Source organism: Papaver somniferum, chromosome 5 (assembly GCF_003573695.1).
Source record: "Papaver somniferum cultivar HN1 chromosome 5, ASM357369v1, whole genome shotgun sequence".
Lineage (NCBI taxonomy): Eukaryota > Viridiplantae > Streptophyta > Magnoliopsida > Ranunculales > Papaveraceae > Papaver > Papaver somniferum.
This window is the reverse complement of record NC_039362.1, coordinates 47,758,787-47,781,479: the sequence shown is the minus strand read 5'-3', so window position 1 is coordinate 47,781,479 and position 22,693 is coordinate 47,758,787.

Here is a 22,693-nt window from a genome sequence, read left to right as displayed (position 1 = left end):
TGAAGTGAGAGTTTAGAACAATAACCTATGTCTCGATGCAACACGGTATGCATACCTAGTATGCGAACTTTTTTTTAATGATTCGGGTCCGGGAACCTTGTTTGCGTACCTAGTATGCAAACGGTTTTACCTGATAAGGTTCGGGAACCTTGTTTGCGTACCTAGTATGCGAACAGTTTTACCTGAGTTGGGTCCGGGACAGTTGTTCGCGAACCGGGTTTGCGAACGGCTTGACTAGACCAAGGTCTGGAGCTGCTGTTCAGGTACCTGGTTGGCGAACACAGTGGTGGAGTTCTAGAATCAGTCATGTATGATTCTCATACTCATGAACTAATACATTTATGATCTAAGGAATGCAATCTTTGCAAACCGTGGCTTAATGTTCATGAATTGATTCTTATATAAGTACTTTGTGCGATTACGAATCAAACCGATTTTGATTCAATTTGTTCATATATATTTCTATGAGATAGTGAACAACTGAACAACTCTATTTGAAACACAAATAGATTTATTTGATTATCTTTCATGATTGGTTGATCTTCATATTTGGTCTAGAAGTGTTATATTAATACGGCTAAGACAAAAGTGTTCGTATGGCTAACTTTGGTTAACTATTATTGAGCCAACTCAATATACACGTTTAGGTACGGTAACCCATATCTAAATGAAGGTATATTTCATTTTTCTGTAACAAGCTAAGATCATCTAACATTGGAGATTGATTTCTTTATTTTTAAGCAGACTTAGCTTGAATCTTAAATCAGGTTTTCATTTAACGGTGAATATTGAATGCTTTGTTATACTAAGCTATCTTAAATTTGATTGAAAGCAACTCTGATTTGAAAGACTATATAAGAGAGAACTCTAGCAATAGGAAAACCAAATCCCCACACTTCTGTGTGTTCCTAGTTGCGTACTAGAGTCGATTCTCCTTTAACCTAGGTTTTTCCTAAAACCATTATAGGTTAACGACTTAAAGACTTCATTGGGATTCATGAAGCCAGATCCAACTATTTTCTCTTGTTAGAGCATAACATGGTTGAACCCACCAAGCATTGGTATGTCAAGTTTGATTGTCATATTTTAGTGAATCAAAACTCATTTAAAGAGTCGCTTGATTATGTACTAGAGTCAACTTCGTATAGGTTAGCTTGAAAGTATTAGGATATGAGACATTACAAGTATTGCGAAGACTTGAAGAAGTGAAGAAGTAAGAAGCTACAACGAAAACATCATCCTTCCACTTGAGGTTAGTGATATTTGACTTGAACTGTTTCATTCACTAATGTATCTTTCAAGTCGTGCATATTGGAAACAAAACTGCGAATCATGAACACTCTAGTTAGACATAGTATTAAGGAATACAATACGAGGTTTATTGCTTAACCATTAAACTTTGTAGATAAGACATCGACATAATCGTTTAAATGCTATTGTGATAATGTATGGGTATGAGGTGAGGATTTCATCCCAGGAAATAATGTTTTACATGTGTTTTAAGGAAGTAAATTCATGAACTTGTTTTGTGAATCGAAAAGGAAATCGCCAGGCATTGTTGGTATTGTTATTCATTGAATATGTTGGTCATTCACTAGCTAAATTTAGGGTTTTCCTTTGACTTGGTTGTCGATTGAAATGACATCGTCGCGTTGGATTGGCTCCATAGAGTTATGGCTCGATTCGATACCGGAGTACCATTCTTCATATTTTATTTGTTTATATAGTTTGAAATCTCTTCGTGCCTGAACGCGAGAATCCTTGCATTAAATAACAACCAATATGTGTGATTAATATAACTGCTCATGACTTGTTTGTGTTCTTGGTAAAACTATTCACAAAGGCCTGACTTTTGTATTGGTATGACTTATTAGTGAAACCAATCTTTAGTAATAACCTGAGATGGTATGATCGATTTTATGTTACTGGTAAGACCGACTCTGGGTAAAGGGGAACTGATCCTAGTAAGAGGTGCAACCTATCACAAAGGGGAATCGATCCTTGTATGAGGTGCAAGATGTTTTAGCAGAAAGGGTAACCGATCCTATGAACATGTGCAACACGTTTTTAGGCAAAGGGGAACCAATACTATGGACATGTGCAATACATTCAAGTTAGATACCACATATATGTGGAGAACCGATCCTGGTACCTAGTCAACTGAATTGTTGGAAATCTAGTGTGACTATGCACAATACTCACATGGAGGTAGAACCGGAACTTGTTTTGGTAGAACCGTAAAACCCATGATTTGTGATTGAGTGTTCTTGATCAATCACATAGTTCTTGAAAGTCAGATGAACCAATTCTAAACTTGTTTGGAAGAGTGGAAAATCGTTTTCAAGGTTGTAAGTATGAAATACGACTTACAAAGTAAGGATATCGACATACTTTGAACATGTGCAGTAACGCTAATCTTTAATTGTTCAAAGTTATTCCTTAATAGCTAAAGGAAGAAAATCCCAGGTTCGAAACATAAATAAGTTAAGAATCTTTTATTTAAGGTTTTTAATTTAATTTTAGGAAAATGAGAATTAGTAATGTGCATTTACTAGTTGAAGATTTTCCAAAGAGATTTTCGGTCATTATTTTGGAAAGAGCATTTCCAGGAATTATGGAAACTGAATTTGGAATATATTGCATATCTTGAGAATATTTTCGGTTTTGGAAATTCCTTGGTATCCAAACTTCCTTGTCTATAAATACTTGAGGTTTTCATTTCTAGCAGACTAATCCTTCGTAACAGCAAACTTCCTCGGTTGTGTTGTTACTGGTGAATCCGCCTATTCAGATAGGAGAGTAACCTAATTAGGCAAAATCTCTTACGGACGCTCAGTTTAAAGTCTTTTTTGGGATTGAGAAGCTCTATTAGTATCGTTGGTGGGAAACTAGATAATTGCGGTTTATCTTTTGTTTTCGATTGATTTGATTGACTAACGGTGGTTGAAATTTGATTGCACCTAGTTTGTTTATGCTTGAGAATCATCTCTTCTGATATAAGATTCACTCAAACTAAACCTAAGTTTCGACAGGGATCTTTAGACTGTTTGTAGATCTAAAGACGTCTTGTGATAATCCATTGTTAACAGACTTCGTTCTGTGCGTGATTGATCACAAGAGATTCAAGTTGTTGTGTGCAGGCGTTTATTGAAGATCTAAGAATATTTGAAGACAAAGAAGATGTTGAAGATTTCTGATTTGGGGTTCATAATCTTTCGTGTGCACAATATATAGAGGATCCAACTATAATCGGTTTATCCTTGTGGTAGATTAGATTGATTAGTTGTGTAGATCGGCATCAATACAATTATTTGTGATTAAAAGTATTGATTGCAAAATCTTAATAATCACCTTTGGTAGTTGATCATAAGATAAATCTAAGAACCTGACGAATGAGTTTATTGAGATAAACAGAAGATCCTTTGTCGAACTCACATCACTTGGTTGAAAAGAGTTGATACCAAACAGATTTGTTGTTCCTTTACTGTTTGGAATACGAACCAAAGGAATTGTTCCAGACCGTGACTTATTCATAAGTTGGAGGCGTGGGAATACAGACGGAACTAGGTGAACTATAGGTTTAGTTACTTGGTCTCAACTTTACGAAGTTGGTTTGATTTTGTATAGCGGCTTAATCCTGAGAGTATTCAATTCTGGACAAGGTCCCGGGGTTTTTCTGCATTTGCGGTTTCCTCATTAACAAAATCTTGTTGTGTCTTTTACTTTTCTATTTCCGCAATTATAATTGTTTTTATTATAATTAGAAGTAAAATACACAAACGTTAATTCCTATTTACTTGATAGTAATCCTATTGTGTTTGGTTAAGTCTGAACCTCTTATCAAGTAAACATACTCCGTTGTTGTATTGTTTCGATCTCGTATCCATAGATGATCACACGAAGTGTGAACCGATTAGTTGTATTATCTCGACTCAGTCCATAGACAATCACTTTCGGAGAAAGGACTTATAGGTAGGAAAGTTTTAGCTTGAGGTATATTTGGGTACCGTCGCCTTTTCAATTGGCATCAGAGCAGGCAAACACGAAAAGATCTAACAATCTGTGTTTGGTGCGATCCAACCTATAAGAATTGAATCTAATGGTCGATTCAGTTAACGTAATGGTAGTATTTGACTACTTTAAAATATCGTGGTGGAAAACATGTATGAAGTATGAAGTATGTAATACTCTTATTCCTAAACCTGTTAGGAATTATGCTTATGTATGTCTTGAGTGACTTACATTATCCTTTGGCTATCATAGGAGTGTATATCATTATAGTAAGTAACAATGATACAATGGCCTATGAGACAAGTCGTATCTAGAAAATCATAAGATTCTGCTCAAAAAAATTATGAACACGGCTATTGTGTTCTGGCAAAATCAGGAATCTTAAATATATTTTGGATGGCCTACCAAAGTATACACATGTACATTTTCAGATCAAGGATTGTCAATGTTTCGCTTTCTAGGATGCGGTTTTGGAAAATATGTGATCCTACAAGGAATGAGTTTTCAGTTAATAATTCTATTAACAATGGTTTACTTCATACACCTCATAACTGTTTTAATGAAGCAAGTGATCTTTTGAAATATTATCGGGTTTATGATTCTGATGGTATCTTTAACAAATATCATATCTTCTTCAAATTCATCTATGTATTCTCTAGTAGAAAATTTTTGAATATACTTCAAGTAATATTATCAAATTCTGGTAATAAAAGAGTAAACAGATTTTTGGACAAAAACATGGAATCAACCCGAAATAAAGATCCAGTCCATGAAAAACCGATTTTCCAAAAGAAAGACCTGGATATAAAATCGAAATTGTTTTCCCACAAGTCCCAGTTTCCGATTTTGAGAGTATTTCCTAAAACTAGTTATTTCCGGTTTTCGATGTCAAGTCTTCCTATAAAAGATAACCCCTTGCTATGTGTTCAAACATATTGGGGAAGATTGGTCAAAACCGTAACTAGGGTTTTCATATTTTCGCAAATATGGGAAAAAGGAAATCAGGAACCAATCTTGCTGATGATCGGGTCAGAATTGATGATATTGATAAGATCAGATTTCCTAACAGTATTGATAACAAGCATGATTTTGCTAGTTTTGTTGACAGCTCTTGTTTCAGGAAATACGAAACTTTCAAGGGAATGGAATTTACCACTGAAAATAAATTTGATCCAGATGTCCAAAATAAGGATTATGTGAAGTTTGTTCAAGATCGAAACTAGGGAAAACTTTTTGGTTTTGAAAAATATTCACCTGATATGGTAAGAGTTTTTTATGCAAATATCCATTGATCATAAAAACCTTTCGTTTGTTACTCTTGTTGGTCGAGGAATCTACTATGTTGATCGCAAGACAATTTCTAATGCTATTAATTACAATGAGGAATGTAATCACTAGATTAATGGAGTTGAAATTGAACACGGTACCATTTCAACACATCTCACTGGAAGATCAACAGAATGGGATAATGGTAGACTACCAACAAAGATATACCCGTCCACCTAAGGGTATTTGGTAAACTTGCTTTAGCTACCCTATTTGCAAGTACAAGAGATAAATCTGTTTGGGACAAAGATTTTGCAGAATTTGTTTATTTTCTGTTAAAAGGAGATCCTCAAATTGATATCTGTGGAATCATTGTCGGTCAAATGATAAAAATCTCAGATTCTATTGCTTCCTCAGGAATAAAGAGACATAGGTTTTCCCTGTATAATTTCAGAGATTTGCAAATTCATCTCAGGATATGAAATCGATGATATGAGAAGCATTACGGCCGTCTCTAATAAGACTATAAGTCAAATGATTGGAGGACGATCCAGTAATAAAATAGGTGTTAAAAGAATTTCATCAAATTCCTACAAAAGGTCTCTTCTTGTTCATCTTGAAAATCTTGGTAAACAACTTGACTGTTTTCAGAAACAGCTAGGCTTTGTTGCTGGAAAAGATGCAGAAACTCTTAAAGGAATTCAAAAATTTGAATCAGAGTTTTGGGATCAAGAATCAAAAATTGAAGAAGAGCGACAAAAAGCACTTGATCCCAAGGAATGTTCTTCCCAATGAATGAGTTTAAAAAAAAGGGAAAAATAGACAGTAGTTTTGATGATTTTAATAATTATATTAAGTCTATTATGAATAAAACTATCTTATCATGAATAAAATTATTTGATTTATAATTTTTCTTGTGATAGTTTTTGATTTACATAGCATGTGCTTGAGTGCTTTATTATTGCTATGTATGTTTATGGGATGTTTATTTTCGGTTTTATTACCTTGATATTTGATCTCATAATGTTGTGAACGCTTATGGTTTGGGTGACTTTTTGATTTAGCAGGACTAAGTTCTAGCCCACGTTGGTAGGCTTTATCAAAGGATCATGAGGGGTTCTGGTAGAAATAATATGTGAAAAAGTCACAATATGTTGAATCGGTTTTGGTTTAGCATAAAAGCATATGTGTTTCGAGGGTTTTCAACTTTTGCTTGCAATAGTTAAAAACCGGTTTTCAACCTTTATATGGTAAAGGTTGGTTGTTGTTATTCTTTTGTTTTGCATAAGTATGACAACATAATGATATTTCGATATCAATTCTCCCTGGAAGAAGATACAAACATATTGGAGAAGAGGATGCGAAATTTGAGGTAACAATCTTGTTAGTTATTTGTTTTCCTGTTCAAGAAAAGCCTGATTTTATTTCATATATTTATTGCTTTTGCTTAACAAAATTTCGGTACAATTGATGTTTTATTCCATTGTGTGTGTATGGATGTGTGTGTGATTCAATTGGTTCCGGTTAAGAAAAACTATTGTTATCTTGCTTTGTTGTGTGGTATTAATTGTTTAGGATTACAAAATTTTGGTGCAATTGCGGTGCTTTAATGTCTATGTTGTTTCAATTTCTTCCGGTTGAGGTGAATAATTATGCAAGTTGATTTATTTTGGTTTGTATGAATTGTTTATGTCTCAACGAAAGAAAAGGTTTACGGGATGAATTGTTTAGTCCAATTCGATTTTGGATAAGAGAAACTAAGTTAATTCTGATCTTAGTTAGACTTATCAAAGTGGAGGTTTCGGTTATTCAAGTCTAATCGAATGCCTTAACAAGAAGTGCTAGTTAACTAACCTAGTACTTGTCTTGTTTAAAAGTTAAAGGTCTAAGTTATATGGATAATTAGAACCTGATGAGAAAAATAGAGTTATCTTTATTTTGGTTTTATCGAACAAGCGATTGTATTTGTACAATCGGTTTAGCAAAGGAACTAAGGTGCTTAGTTGATTTTTGGTTTGCTAAACTATTATAGAAAATTCCTTCGGGCAATTGTTTCCTTGATAACATATCAAAACATAATTACTTTGTAGTTTCAGTTTTGATATTGGTTATCAAAAATGGTGTGTGGAAACCTCGTGTTTAATTCTATAGGTTGCAAATATATTTTGAGATTTGTAAGATCCTTTTCGGTTTGTCCTTTATTTTTTCGTTTCTTTGTCATTTTGTGACAAAAAGGGGGAGAAATATATGGGGTAAACAAGTGATGCTGGCATTGATTTATATTGATTGGTATCACTAAGAAAAAGGACATTGGTGCTTAAACATTTATCTAACGAAAGAGTGAAAGCATATACTAAGGAGGAGTAACATATCATTACAAAGGGAATAACAAAGACGTGCGGACTAATAAAATCTACCTATCTTACCTTTAGGGGGAGTAATATTCTTTGTTATTATAATGTCAACAACGGCATTTAAGGATTGAATGTATACATGTTATTTTGCTATTGAATTCGGGAATCAAGCATGTGTGTAATGAATTCTTGTAATTTGTTTATCCATATGATGTAAGAGTTTTGTCACTAAAATTGACAAAGGGGGAGATTGTTAGAGCATAGATCGGTTGAACCCACCAAGCGTTGGTATGTCAAGTTTGGTTGTCATATTTTAGTGAATCAAAACTCATTTAAAGAGTCGCTTGATTATGTACTAGAGTCAACTTCGTATAGGTTAGCTTGAAAGTATTAGGATATGAGACATTACAAGTATTGCGAAGACTTGAAGAAGTGAGGAAGTAAGAAGCTACAACGACAACATCATCCTTCCACTTGAGGTTAGTGATATTTGACTTGAACTGATTCATTCCGTAACGTATCTTTCAAGCCGTGCATATTGAAAACAAAATTGTGAAGCATGAACACTCTAGTTAGACATAGTATTAAGGAATACAATACGAGGTTTATTGCTTAACCATTAAAATTTATAGATAATACATCGACATAATCATTTAAATGCTATCGTTATTATATATGGGTATGAAGTGAGGATTTCATCCTAGGAAACAATGTTTTACATGTGTTTTAAGGAAGTAAATTCATGAACTTGTTTTGTGAATTGAAAAGGAAATCGCCAGGCATTATTGGTATTGTTATTCATTGCATATCTTGTGAACAACCAATATGTGTGATTAGTATAACCGCTCGTGACTTGTTTGTGTTCTTGGTAAAACTATTCACAAAGGCCTGACTTTTGTATCGGTATGACTTTTATTAGTGAAACCAATCTTAAGTATCCATCTGAGATGGTATGATCGCTTTTGTGTTACTGGTAAGACCGACTCTGGGTAAAGGGGAACCGATCCTAGTAAGAGGTGCAACCTATCACAAAGGGGAATCGATCCTTGTATGAGGTGCAGCATGTTTTAGCAGAAAAGGGAACCGATCCTATGGACATGTGCAACACGTTTTTAGGCAAAAGGGAACCGATCTCGTGGACATGTGCAACACATTCAAGTTAGATACCATATATATATGGGGAACCGATCCTAGTACCTGGTCAACTGAATTTTTGGAAAGCTAGTATGACTATGCACAGTACTCACACGGAGGTAGAACTGAAACTTGTTTTGGTAGAACCGTGAAACCCATGATTTGTGATTGAGTGTTCTTGATTAATCACATAGTTCTCGAAAGTCGTATGAACCAATTCTAAACTTGTTTGGAAATGTGGCAAATCGTTTTCAAGGTTGTAAGTATGAAAGAGGACTTACAAGGTAAGGATGTCGACATACTTTGAACATGTGCGGTAACGCTAATCTTTAATTATTCAAAGTTATTTCTTAATAGCTAAAGGAAGAAAATCCCAGGATCGAAACATAAATAAGTTAAGAATCTTTTATTCAAGGTTTTTAATTTTATTTTAGGAAAATGAGAATTAGTAATGTGCATTTACTAGTTGAAGATTTTTCAAAGAGATTTTCGGTCATTATTTTGGACAGAGCATTTCCAGGAATTATGGAAACCGAATTTGGAATATATTGCATATCTTGAGAATATTTTCGGTTTTGGAAATTTCTTTAAGTCCAAACTTCCTTTTCTATAAATACTTGAAGTTTGCATTTCTAGCAAACTAATCCTTCGTGACAGCAAACTTCCTCGGTTGTGTTGTTACTGGTGAAGCCGCCTATTCGGAGAGGAGAGTAACCTAATTAGGAGAAATCTCTTACGGACGCTCAGTTTAAAGTCTTCTTTGGGATTGAGAAGCTCTATTAGTACCGTTGGTGGGAAACTAGATAATTGCGGTTTATCTTTTGTTTCGATTGATTTGACTGCACCTAGTTTGTTTATGCTTGATAATCTTCTCTTCCGATATAAGATTCACTCAAACTAGATCGAAGTTTCGACAGGGATCTTTAGATTGTTGTATATCTAAAGACGTCTTGTGATAATCCATTGTTAACAGACTCCGTTCTGTGCGTGCTTGGTCACAAGAGATTCAAGTTGTTGTGTGTAGGTGTTTATTAAAGATCTAAGAAGATTTGAAGATATTGAAGATTTCTGATTTGGGGCTCATAATCTTTGGTGTGCACAATACTTGTTTCGGTATAGAAGATCCAACTATAATCGGTTTATCCTTGTGGTAGATTAGATTGATTAGTTGTGTAGATCGACATCAAAACAATTCTTTGTGATTAAAAGTATTGATTGCAAAATCTTAACAATTACCTTTGGTAGTTGATCATAAGATAGATCTAAGAACTTGACGAAGGAGTTTATTGAGATAAACAGAAGAGCATGTGTCGAACTCACATCACTTGGTTGAAAAGAGTTTCTACCAAACAGATTTGTTGTTCCTTTACTGTTTGGAATACGAACCAAAGGAATTATTCCAAGTACGTGACTTATTCATAAGTTGGAGGCGTGGGAATACAGACAGAACTAGGTGAACTATAGGTTTAGTTGCTTGGTCTCAACTATACGAAGTTGGTTTGATTTTGTATAGCGGCTTAATCCTGAGAGTATTCAATTCTGTACAAGGTCCCAGGGTTTTTATGTATTTGCGGTTTCCTCGTTAACAAAATCTTGCTGTGTCTTTTACTTTTCTATTTCCGCAATTATAATTGTTTTTATTATAATTAGAAGTAAAACACACAAACGTTAATTCCTATTTACTTGATAGTAATCCTATTGTGTTTGGTTAAGTCTGAACCTCTTATCAAGTAAACATACTTCGTTGTTGTATTGTCTCGATCTCGTATCCATAGACGATCACACGAAGTGTGAATCGATTAGTTGTATTGTCTCGACTCAGTCCATAGATAATCACTTTCGAAGAAAGGAGTTATAGGTAGGAAAAGTTTTAGCTTGAGGTATATTTAGGTACCCTCGCCTTTTCATCTCTGAGTTGTGTTTTCTGATCTTACTTGTTCTATCTTATTGAGTTTTATCTTCTCTAATATTTACTCGAGATTTATCTCCGATAGGTAAGATATAAAAAGTAATGGCAACAGTTCTTCATCTCAGACTCTTGTGATTCCGCAATAACTTTTCTATTAATCAGTTGGGTTATTGTGAGGTGACGGAACAAAAACCGAATAAAGAATAAACATATTTATGGGAGATTGCTAGAGCATTGCTCGGTCGAACTCGCATGCGTTTCTATCTCAAGCATGTTTGTCAATATTAGTGATCAAAACTATATGTCTTGATTTCTAGTTTACTTATGACTAAGTCTCGGTCTAGGATAGTTAAGTGTCGTTGAGCTCCAGACTCCATGGCGATCATCTTACGAAGACAAAGAACTACTCGAGGAACCAGTGGAACTTCATCCGACTAAAAAGGCATGTGGAGACTTGAACTTATATATCACTCAAAAGTCTACTCTATCTCCTACTATTGAGACAATAGTCGTATAAGTATGTGTTGAGACAATAGTTTACATACATACACATTTGCTATTTCGAGCTGAGTTTACTCGCCTATCTTTTTCTCGAAATATGTGTTGGTAAGATTTAGCTTTAACCACTTTCATCTTTACCCGTGACAAAAGTCATGATGACGTTTTAATCTTGAAAATAGCTTTGATGACGATAGTCGTGAATAACGATTGTTATAACATTATAGAAGAATGTTTCAATGATTGAAATGTAGAGTTGAGATTACCAACTATGGATATAAGCATATATAGTGTGTTCGCACATTAGTGTATAAATCCATGTGCCGGAAACCAAGTGTGTGCATATGTGTGCATACGGTATTGGTGAAGGAGACAGGTTGGGTACGCGTACCCGTACGCGTACCAGTGGAAGTTTTCCAACCGAAAATTTCTGCTGAGTTTGTAGTTTGCAAACTAGTAAACCAGTCACCTTAGGTACGCATACCCGTACTCGTACCCACAGAAGTTTTTAAACCGAAAATTTCTGCTGAGTTTGTAAACTCAAATCCGGTAGTTAAGGTACGCATACCCGTACGCGTACCCAAGCTGGTTATTTCTCAAATCGGTAGTTCATGAACTTAAAACAATAAATTATAAGGAATGCAATCTTTGCAAACCGTGGGTATATTGTTCATGAATTGATTCAAATGGATCAAACCGATTTTGTTTCAATTGTGTCTATGAATAAAGACCTAAGCAATTGAAAAACTCTTCAACTAGTTCTTATGAGTCATTTGAACTAGTTATGAGAAAGATGAATACAGTTAATATGAAAGTGCTCATATGGCTAACCATTGGTTAACTATTTGTGAACCAACTAATTGTACATGTTTAGGTACGGTTACTCAAACCTAAATGAATACATTTCATTTGTGTGTGACAAGCTAAGTTTCGATCTAACTGTTGAAAGATATTAGCTTGGTTGAATCAGGTTTTTCATCAAACGATGAATATTGAATGCTTTGTTACCGAGGTAACTTAGATTGCAAACGCTGATTTGAAAACTATATAAAGGAGACGTCTAACAACTGGAAAAACTAATCCTCACACCTCCTGTGTGATACTAGTTGGTTTTGCTAGAGTCGATTCTCCTTTAACCTTAGGTTTCTTCTCGAGACCCTGTAGGTTAACGACTGAAAGACTTCATTGGGATTATGAAGCCAGACGAAACTACTTCTCTTGTAGTTGAGCGATCTGATTTTGCCATTTTCCATCGTACGAGTTCAATTGAATAATTGACTTGAGATTATATCTCTGATAGGGCAAGATAAAAATAAATCACAAACATCTTCGTCTCATCGTTTGTGATTCCACAATATCTAGTTTCGCTACCATACGATTTAGATTATTATGAGGTGATTGATAATACTAGGTTGTTCTTCGGGAATATAAGTCCGGGTTATCAATTAGTTCCTGTTTACCTTGATTTATCAAAAGACGGAACAAAACTCATAGGTTTATCTATGGGAGACAGATTTATCTATTATCATAGACTTTTATGTGTGATACAGATTTGTTTATTAAAGTCTTCGACTTTGGGTCGTAACAACTCTTAGTTGTGGGTGAGATCAGCTAAGGGAATCAAGTACGTAGTATCCTGCTGGGATCAGAGACGTAAGAAGCGCAACTGTACCTTGAATCAGTGTGAGATTGATTAGGGTTCAACTATAGTCCATATCGAAGTTAGTTTGTAGAAGGCTAGTATCTGTAGCGGCTTAATACAGTGTGGTGTTCAACCTGGACTAGGTCCCGGGGTTTTTCTGCATTTGCGGTTTCCTCGTTAACAAAATTTCTAGTGTCTGTGTTATTTCTATTCCGCATTATATTTTATTATATAACTGAAATATCACAGGTTGTGCGTTAATATCAATCAATAAGAATATCCAACCTTTGGTTATTGATTTACATAAATTGACACTTGAATATCGGTCTTTGGTATCGTTCAAGTTATTTCACATAATAATCAAGCTCACGGATTTCTATCTGTTCGATTTGCTGATTACATTGTGAAATAGAGATATTAGAACTCTTTGATATACTTTATTAAGATTGAGTCTAGTTGATTCTCTTGAAAGTATATTGGAGTTAGTTCATACAGATTTTTAATCGAAATACTGGGTGAGGTTGTCGTACCCCCGCATTTTCAATTGGTATCAGAGTCGGAAAACACATTTAAAGAGCTTACAAGTCTGTGTTTGTAGCAATCTGATTCTGTGGACAAAGTAGTATCTCATATCTACGCATAGTCTATGTCTTCCCATACTTTTGACTATGTCAAGTGTCTTGGTTTTTCCTCAAAGGATAATTCCTTAGCTGATTCTTCCAAATCCAGAGAAAGAAACGAGACAATTGACAGGATGTCAGAAGTAAAAGGAATACCACTAGAACCAAAGAAAATCCAACTGAGACGATTGATTTTCACAATCATTCTCAACTTTTGGATGAATTTGAGAATTCTCTTAGTCGAGAACGTGAACTCTATAAAATCATTGAATCCTTCTCTAACAATATCAAAAGACTCACTCAAGAAAATATGCTACAATAAGAAAAGATTAGTATTCTTGAGAATATTGTTAAAGAGGGAACAATTAGAGAAAAATGTTTAATTGAGACACACTTCTCTGATTTGAACAACCTTCATGTTGAAACAGATAATATTGTTGCATCTCTTCACCTAGCCCCAAAACAGTCCATCTCCTTGACAAAGGAAAACACTATAATGAGAAATTCTTCTGTGTCACGAGCTGAGTCTCAATATGAGTTACCTGACGTGAAGAAAAACTCACCAAAGGAAGTCCCTGCAAAATATAAACGACAAACTTCCAAATGGGACACGGGTTTGAAACAAATACCTTTTAACAATTCTCTTCCACGAACTTGTTCCTTCTATGGGAAAAGGAATCATAGTGCTAAACATTGTTTTGCTAGGAAGAAACAGATCTCCGATCTTCAAAATCTTCTTCTATTTACCGTCAACCGAGTTAATCATCTGGCGGCGTCAACAATGGATCTCACTCCCACAGAAAACCAGAATTCTCGTAAAAAGATTTTTGATGACCACTCATTTCAAAGTCTTTACAGGAATCGTGTTTTTACCCATGGTGCAAAAACACAGTTTCCCAGTGTACATGAGAATAAAACTGGTAGATCTAAGTCTAGAAGGTGGAGACCTATCTCAGGAAAGTGAAAACTACAGCCACAACCATTTTTACACTTTTCTCCATTGTGACCCACAGGCGTAAAAGTTCAGGCAGGCTCCCAATTTTGGTGAAAAAATTTCTCCTAAACCCATAGTTTATAAAATTATGTTTCTTTACGATTCCTTCTTCAATTTATTTTCTTCTTCTCTACTGTGAATCAAACTCCATTTCTCTCTTTAGAATGGAACAAACCTATGGACAAATTCTCAAAAAAGGACATTCTAACGATACCTATCTCATCACTTATCTTCTTTCACTTTACGCGAAAAATCATCTCGTTTCTGATGCAACCCATCTTTTAAATTCAATTACTGATCCTGGCATTTTATCCTTTTCAACTCTGATTTCATCTTGTTCGATCTATCGTCATTTCAGTGAAGCCATTTTGCTTTTTCGCCAAATGCTTAATCATGGTATTTTACCTGATAATGTTGTTGTTTGCATTGAAAATTTGGTAGACAGATTCATAGTTTAGTTAAAGTTTGTGGGTTTGAATCAGATTCATTTGTTCAATCTTCTTTGATCGATATGTATGTGAAATGTGGTGAAATCAAGGACGCTCACATGTTGTTTGATAGAATGGGTCACAAAACGTGGTTAGTTGGAGTGTTTAAGTTGTTGTTCTGCTTGGCAAGGATACGTGGATGAGGCAAAAGAGTTGTTTAATGAGATGAGGGATTCTGGGTTTGAGCCTAATCTGATAACATGGAATGGTTTAATTGCGGGTTTTAATTATAATGGATTGGCTTCAGAGTCACTGCAATTTTTACATAGGATGCATTCAAGCTACTATCTCTAGCGTCCTTCCTATGATAGGGCATACGGAAGCTTTGAAGATGAAGCAAGGTCTTGGGGCGGACAAGTGGGTCGTTAGTGCACTAATTGACATGTATGGGAAGTGTGGTTGTGCATCAGAAATGTTGCAAGTGTTTAGAGAGATGGCTCATATGGATGTGGACTCCTGTAGAGCGCTGGTTTGTGGACTTTCTCAAAATGGCTGCGTTGTTGATGCACTAGAGATGTTTAGATATTTTAAGAACCAAGGAATAAAATTAAATGTCGTGTCTTGGACATCGATGATTGCTAGTTGTACACAAACAATTGCATAATCTTCTATGCATCGAGGAAAAGGATGCATAACCTAACATGCATCTAAAAATATGGCTGCGTAATGTATTGTGCATCTATTTTTTTCTGTATCCCCTAAAATCAACCAAAACAATGGTACATAACTTGTTATAGATGCATAACTTGTTATGTAGTTGACAAGATCGATGTATAATCTGATATGCATCCAAAAATATGGCTGCATAATGCATTATGCATCGATAAATTTGTTGCATAATCTTTTATGCGTCGAGAAAATGAATGCATAACATGATATGCATCTGTAAATATGGCTGCATAACGCATTATGCATCAATTATTTTTGTACGCACTAAAATCAACCATAGTTATATAACTTGTTATAGATGCATAACTTGTTATACAATCGAGAAAATGGTTGCATAATTCGTTATGTGTCTGTTTTTTTATTGGAATCAAGCGTATACAGCATTTTAGTGGCTGCATAACCAAAATAATAGATGCATGAACAAAAATATGGTTGCATAATGTGTTATGCATCTTTTGTGGTGTATGCGTATTGTGTTATGCATCTTTTTTGGAGTCTGCATAACGAATATGTAGTCAGTTTTCGAAATGGTTCCCTAAGATGATGATCACCTCCGATATTTTCGTGAAAAGCAAAAATTTGATATTGTTGTTTGTGCTCGTTGTGTAACTCTCTTTAAAAGATTTCCAACGATATAAAATTTGTAAAATTCCAAGACGCGGTTTTTTAGATATGTTATATACAAGTTGTGTTGTCAATTATACCCCTGAAAAATTAGGATGCATAACCCGTCATGTAGACATTTTTCAAAATTTCATATAATTATGGGTGTCACGAAACTAAAAATTAATCTTGGACCTGACAATGAGAATATTATTTTTTTGGGTCTGCGCCTACATTTCTCGAAGATGAAAGCAAAGGCATGTGATTATAACAGTGTCATGTGCTTATAACCATTAGTCATTCATCGACGGTAACAAATGCTTCAACAGTTGGTTCCAACTAGGGAACCTTTTTTACTAGCTGGTTTTCGTCCCCGTTTCCCTCATTGTAATGGAGAACGAGCAAACAATGATGATTGCTCCAAAGCTGGTTTCTATGCAGAGACAAAAATTTGCCATAGCTTACTTCCTCCGTCAACCTCATCGCTTTCAATTTCGGACTATGTTTATGTAGGAAATACCATTTAGTCCTAATAATACTACCTCCGTTTCAGGAAAAGTGTTACTTTTATATTTTTCATTTTAGCCTAAAAATAAGCCAAATTGAAAAAGTGAAAGTAACACTTTTCCAGAAACGGATGGAGTAATATATTAGAGTTATTTTGGTCCAGTTGACCCAGTCAACTGTCTGTTTGGTCCTTTTTAAATATATATATTATTGTTTGATCCTTTTTAAATATATACATTATTGTTTGGTCCTAGGGTGGACAATACACGCGGAATGACATTTTTTAATAGGGGCAGAAATGTTTTTTTTTTTCTCTTTTTCTCCCTTTTAATAAAAATAAATAAAAAAATAAAAACTTAAAACTGAAATATCTTTTGAACCACATGTCCAAAAATGATAAATTTTATATATTCGGAAAGCCCTCGACGAGAGCGTTCCAACGAGTACCATTATTGATATGTTTCGGAGCTTTTAATTTTCACGTTATCCTTTGACTAAAAAATAACTATAAAAATAAACTACATACGAGTTCATTCTACAAAATGAACTGGTATAATGAACTACTATTACGAGTTCATTCTACCATATGAAATACTATTAGGAGTTCATTCTACAATATGAACACCTATCACGAGTTCATTCTACAATATGAACTATCATTTACGAATTCATTTTATAATATGAACTACCATAATGAACACCCATTACGAGTTCATTGTACAATATGAACTACGTATGATACTTGATTATCATTACGAGTTCATTTTACAACATGAATTATCAATCCTACAATATGAACAACCATTATGAGTTCATTCGACAATAAGAATCTACAATGTGAACTATAATAATGAGCTACTATTGTGACTTCATTCTTAATAATGAAGTACTTTTATGAGTTCATTCTACAAAAACAAATTGCCAGCATATACGAGTTCATTCTACGAAATGAACTGCTAGAAGTAGAATGAACTACCATGTTCTAAAATAGTGTTGATTCTTGGATATGAACTATTATTATACCAAAAAAATAAAATTTTGAAACATAGTATAATAGGTACTCATTGTGTATATCTCGACGAGACCTTTCCGAATATATAAAATTTATTAATTTTCGACTTATATTTCGAGGGATATTTCATTTTTAAGGTTTTTTTATATATTAATGTTAAGAAGATAGAGAAAATAAAAAGAGAGAAAACAAAAAAAAAAATCACGTGAAGAAAAGAGAAAATAAGAGAGAAAAGGTATTTTAGATACTTTAATATTTTTGAATAAATAAGGACCAAATAGAACTCCCCTTTTGTTGGTGGACCAAATTAACTTGGGACCACATAAAATAGGACCAAACGATTATTTTCCCATTATCCTTTTACTCCAACACTAGTAGACTTCTGGCTTCTATCCTGGAAGTGTCACCCCACTTACCGACTCTGAAACATGTGATCGAGTTCCATACTCTGAATTCCTTAGCAGCATCAAATCTTTATCGCATTCCCTAAAATCTATCACCAGTTTGTCTAAGGAGACACTACTTCCGTTCTCTTACCTGCTTTTACTCGTCCAATATCTATATTCACATCGTAGAAGCCTAACGGATAGGTTAATTTTTTTTTCCGATTTATCTGAATTTAACTCATTACATCTGACTCAAAAATAATAAAATAACAAAGTTATTGATTTTTTTTATATTCCAGTCAGACATGTACCCGATGACGAATCAGGTACAAAATGATTACTTGACTCAAATAGCTCCGAATCAGATGTATGAGCCAAGTCGGAAAGACGCAATGATCACCCTTTGCAAGATCCACAAATGGCAATATCAAAGCTGCTGCTAATCCAAGTAATAAGATGAGGAAAACCAAAATTTTCTTACCAGAAGTTATGCCAATCATTTGAAAAATGATGAGGCTTCAGAAGACGATTTTCTTTCCTTGGATGAGAAAATAAACTATTCTAGCCATATTTCTAGTCCACACATTCTTGTCAATGGTGCTTGGAATCAGGTTGGGCAATTTTCCTTCTTAATGGGCAATTTTCCTTCCTTCTATGCAACAACTCTTCCCAGAAGAAATTATGATAGTTGAATACGAGCCGACCTCAAGTTTTCAGGTTGAGGTATTGAAAAATTAAAATTCAAGAGGATAATTCAACAATGCATAGATGACACGTCAGTTAGCCTTGAACGCATTCCCCTTGATTATAGTCTTGAAGCTGCAATTAGGAATATTTACATCATGCATGTTAGCATAAAATATGCTAGTAGTAGTAACCTCAGAATAGGTACTACCAATACCACCATGAATATATCCCCAATCATAACTTCTCATAAGCGAGGTAAACTCTGGTTCATGAACTGTCTATCATAGATTCTTTCCATGATAATTCTCGATTACTATATTCAACATGATTGTTAGGAGTATAATTACTAGTGAATTGCAAATAAAGACTAGCATCAAAGAAGGGTTCACGAACTTTTTGTTGAACTGTTTCGACATCATACTCATCATCACTGTCAACCATTATTCTAATCCTTCTAGATACTTGTCCACTATTATTTCTTTTCCTAATAAATTCTAGTAAAAACACATGTGCGATGCACTTGCTTGAATTTGTCTCATTTAACAATATTAAATTTGAAAGCAATGGAATTTTTTGCGTAAAATAAAAATTTATTATAATTTTATAAAAATCGGGTGTATATTTTGAAAGATATGAAGTTTTTAAATATTTTGATCTATTTTTAAAATAATGAAATTTCTGTAAATATGTACATTTCTAAGGACTTTTTTAATCCAGTGTTCTTTAATATATATTTCTACCCTTAAATTTGATTGAAATTACATGATATAATAGAGCTTAGTAATTAAAACAAGCGCAACCCAGTAATTTAGGAGGTCTCCTACCAAAAATGCCTCTTTTCTTTATATTAGTACTGGTATAACACCACGCGCGTGATGCGCCTGCCAAGCAAACCTAATGCTTTAATAATCTCAAACTCCTGAAAAACAAAGTGTTAAGACAGATCATCCTGATCCTAAGTTGGGACTGACGGGGCTGGAAACTGCAGAAATGGTACATAATACTGTATAAAGACTATCACATGCAGCATTTCAAGTTGGTCTCTGATTAGTATTTAATAAATTACTATATTTAGTACTAGATCAATTAGTAATGTTTGTGAAACAAGTTAGAGAAGATACTTATACTCGACAATCAAATTACTGAACGATCTACACCCTTTAATTTTAAGAAGTCCGAGCTCTCATCTCAGCATCAAGACCCAAGGAGTTTCTTTTCATGACATATTTCAGATTTGCTCTTTAATGGCTCTCCCAAAGATCAACATCATTGCGTAAGGATCATGATTAAACCAGACAGTTTTTGGATGATATAAAAGAAGTGGATTCAAAAGAGCAATTCCTGCAATACTCTGATCACATTGTTCAAGGACACCCGATTGTTTAAAGGCATAGTACTGCTAGTATGGAACATACCAAAGTATAAATATCATAGCAGTCCAATGAAGCATAGGATACTGCATAAAAGAAAAAGCATGGAACATATCAACATGTATATTTTGGAGATAAAAAATAGGTTAAAAGGATAAATACCTTCTTGTGCCTATCATTTGGGGTCTATACGATATTCTTAAGTGTGATCCCACTACCGGCATCAAGCCTTCTTACCATACTTATGTTAAAGCAGGAATTGACTTACGTGTACCGCGGTTGAATCACAACATTCAACCGGTTCATAAATTGATTTATTTCTTCGCTAAGTTTAATCAAAATAATTTTGTATCATGCCAAATATTAAGTTCAAATATATCAATTTAAATTTGTTCCTAAGGTGAACTACAAATTCATGTCTAAAGATTAATGGACTGCCGAATTTGAATGCTACCCAACATGATTTCACTTTTCTTCATACTAAGATAACATCCTAATAGCAAAAAAAAATGAGTTTCCTAAGAAATAACTACTTGCTACGTTTATATATGAAATCCTACTATAAAAGTTGCCATACTATAAATTGGAATTGCCTTCTAATGTGATTTTATGCCTTAGGCGCCTAGCTGTTCAAATGGTTGCTGAAATTGCATCCTTTGTAAGTCTTCCCTTCTCCACTGCTAAAGTTTTTCCTGTATTTCTAATAATAGGATATAAGATGGACTATGTTGTATGTGGCCTAGTAGTGCGGCAAAATAAAAGGCAATGGATCCTATGAAAGACCTCACAGTGAATTATCATTAAAAGATCATTCAAAAGAAAATTAAAACCCAACGGATTTAAGAGTGTAAAAAGAAATCACACAAAAATGAGTCTCAAATGCTAAGGCAATAGTACATGATAAAGTATATAACTCGCAAATGCTAAGACGGTAGCACAAAAATAAGATTCTCCTGACTATGATAAAAGTATATTTGACATTTCCACAAACAGTTAAAGCTCGTATTTAAATTCACATTATAGACGGTAGCTCATTTTCATTTACCTGCACAGTTCATATTGTTACCTAACTTATTCATCTAGTCCCTGTCACAACAACATATTATCCATATCAGTTGTTCCTGAATTTATTGACATCACTTAATTCATAAGATTTGAAACTTACTAAGAAGGGAAACCCAAAATAAGAATCACCAAAAGCAGTTGATTAACCTAAATTTCAATTTTGCTACCCAATTTATATGGTTTGAAAATCGGTGACTGATATTCCCAAATTTAAATGAATTAGATATAGTTAGAAAGTTGATTAAGATGGGTTTAAATTTGATGTTAAGTTTTCATATGTTCAGTAGGATAAGAAATGGAAAGCAATTGCAATGGTTTATGAAATTGGGAAGCTAAAAGTCAAATTTTAAGTCAAAAATTTTGAGGTGAAAAGATTGAAATTCCCAAAATTAAAGAAGAATAAGATTCGAAATTAACTAACCCAGGTTTAAATATGATGTTAGGTCTCAGATTTGTCGTAGCCGTTGTTCTTCTTTCATGGTGGAGGCGTTTCAGAAATCATGGCGGAGGTTCTCAGAAGTATTGGCGAAAAACGTTTGAGACAGAGAAAACGAAAGTTGTTTTTCTATTGTTTAGTCTAGTTACGAATTCACCCTTTCTTTCATAGTTAGATGCAGAAATTAGTCAGGGACATATTAGTAATTGAGGGTGGCCACGGTTGAAAAACCCTTCTTTTCTTTATATTAGTACTCCCTCCGTTTCACTTTAGATGAGTGTTTAGGGTTATTTTTTTGTTCCACATTACTTGATAGTTTTCATATATTTCCCATAAAACTACCATCAATACCCTCACATTTTGCCTTGGAACCATAAGTTTCTTTTTAAACACACTAATAGCAATTGATGTTTGAAGACTTTTTTCAAGGGCATGATAGAATTTTTTTATATCTCTCATTATTTCTTAATCTGCATGAAAACTCCAAAAACGTCATCTAAAATGGAACGGAGGGAGTATAAGATAAGATAAGATGTTTAATCAAAAGAAACACCAAGAATAATGAAGAACTCACCCGGTCTATGAACTATCGATATGGTAGTTGCTTAACTTGGAGGTAGAAGATGAAATCGATGATCACACGTAGTACAAAAATTCGTGGCAAATCCAACGTACCAAGAAATTGGAATATAGAGTAATACTGATTTTGGTACCAACCAATATTTTGAAACCTAGTTTTATTTTTCTTCAACTATTCAAGAATCCAAGAGGAAGAAAAAGCAAATGAGAGGGGATACAAACAAGTATTAATTGTAGTTAATAATAGTTGTATTAAATGTGAATGATTCAGTACAGAAATAACAGGACGGATAGTGTACTTATACAATATTAAAAATACAGACACAGAAAGAAAGGAAAAGGTGAAAGGTCGTACAGGACATGCTGTAACAGCTCACAGTTACCACACCGACACAGACACGAGTAACATACACATGTAAAGAGAAAAAAGAAACATGAATAATGCCTCTGCTGTTACTCCCCC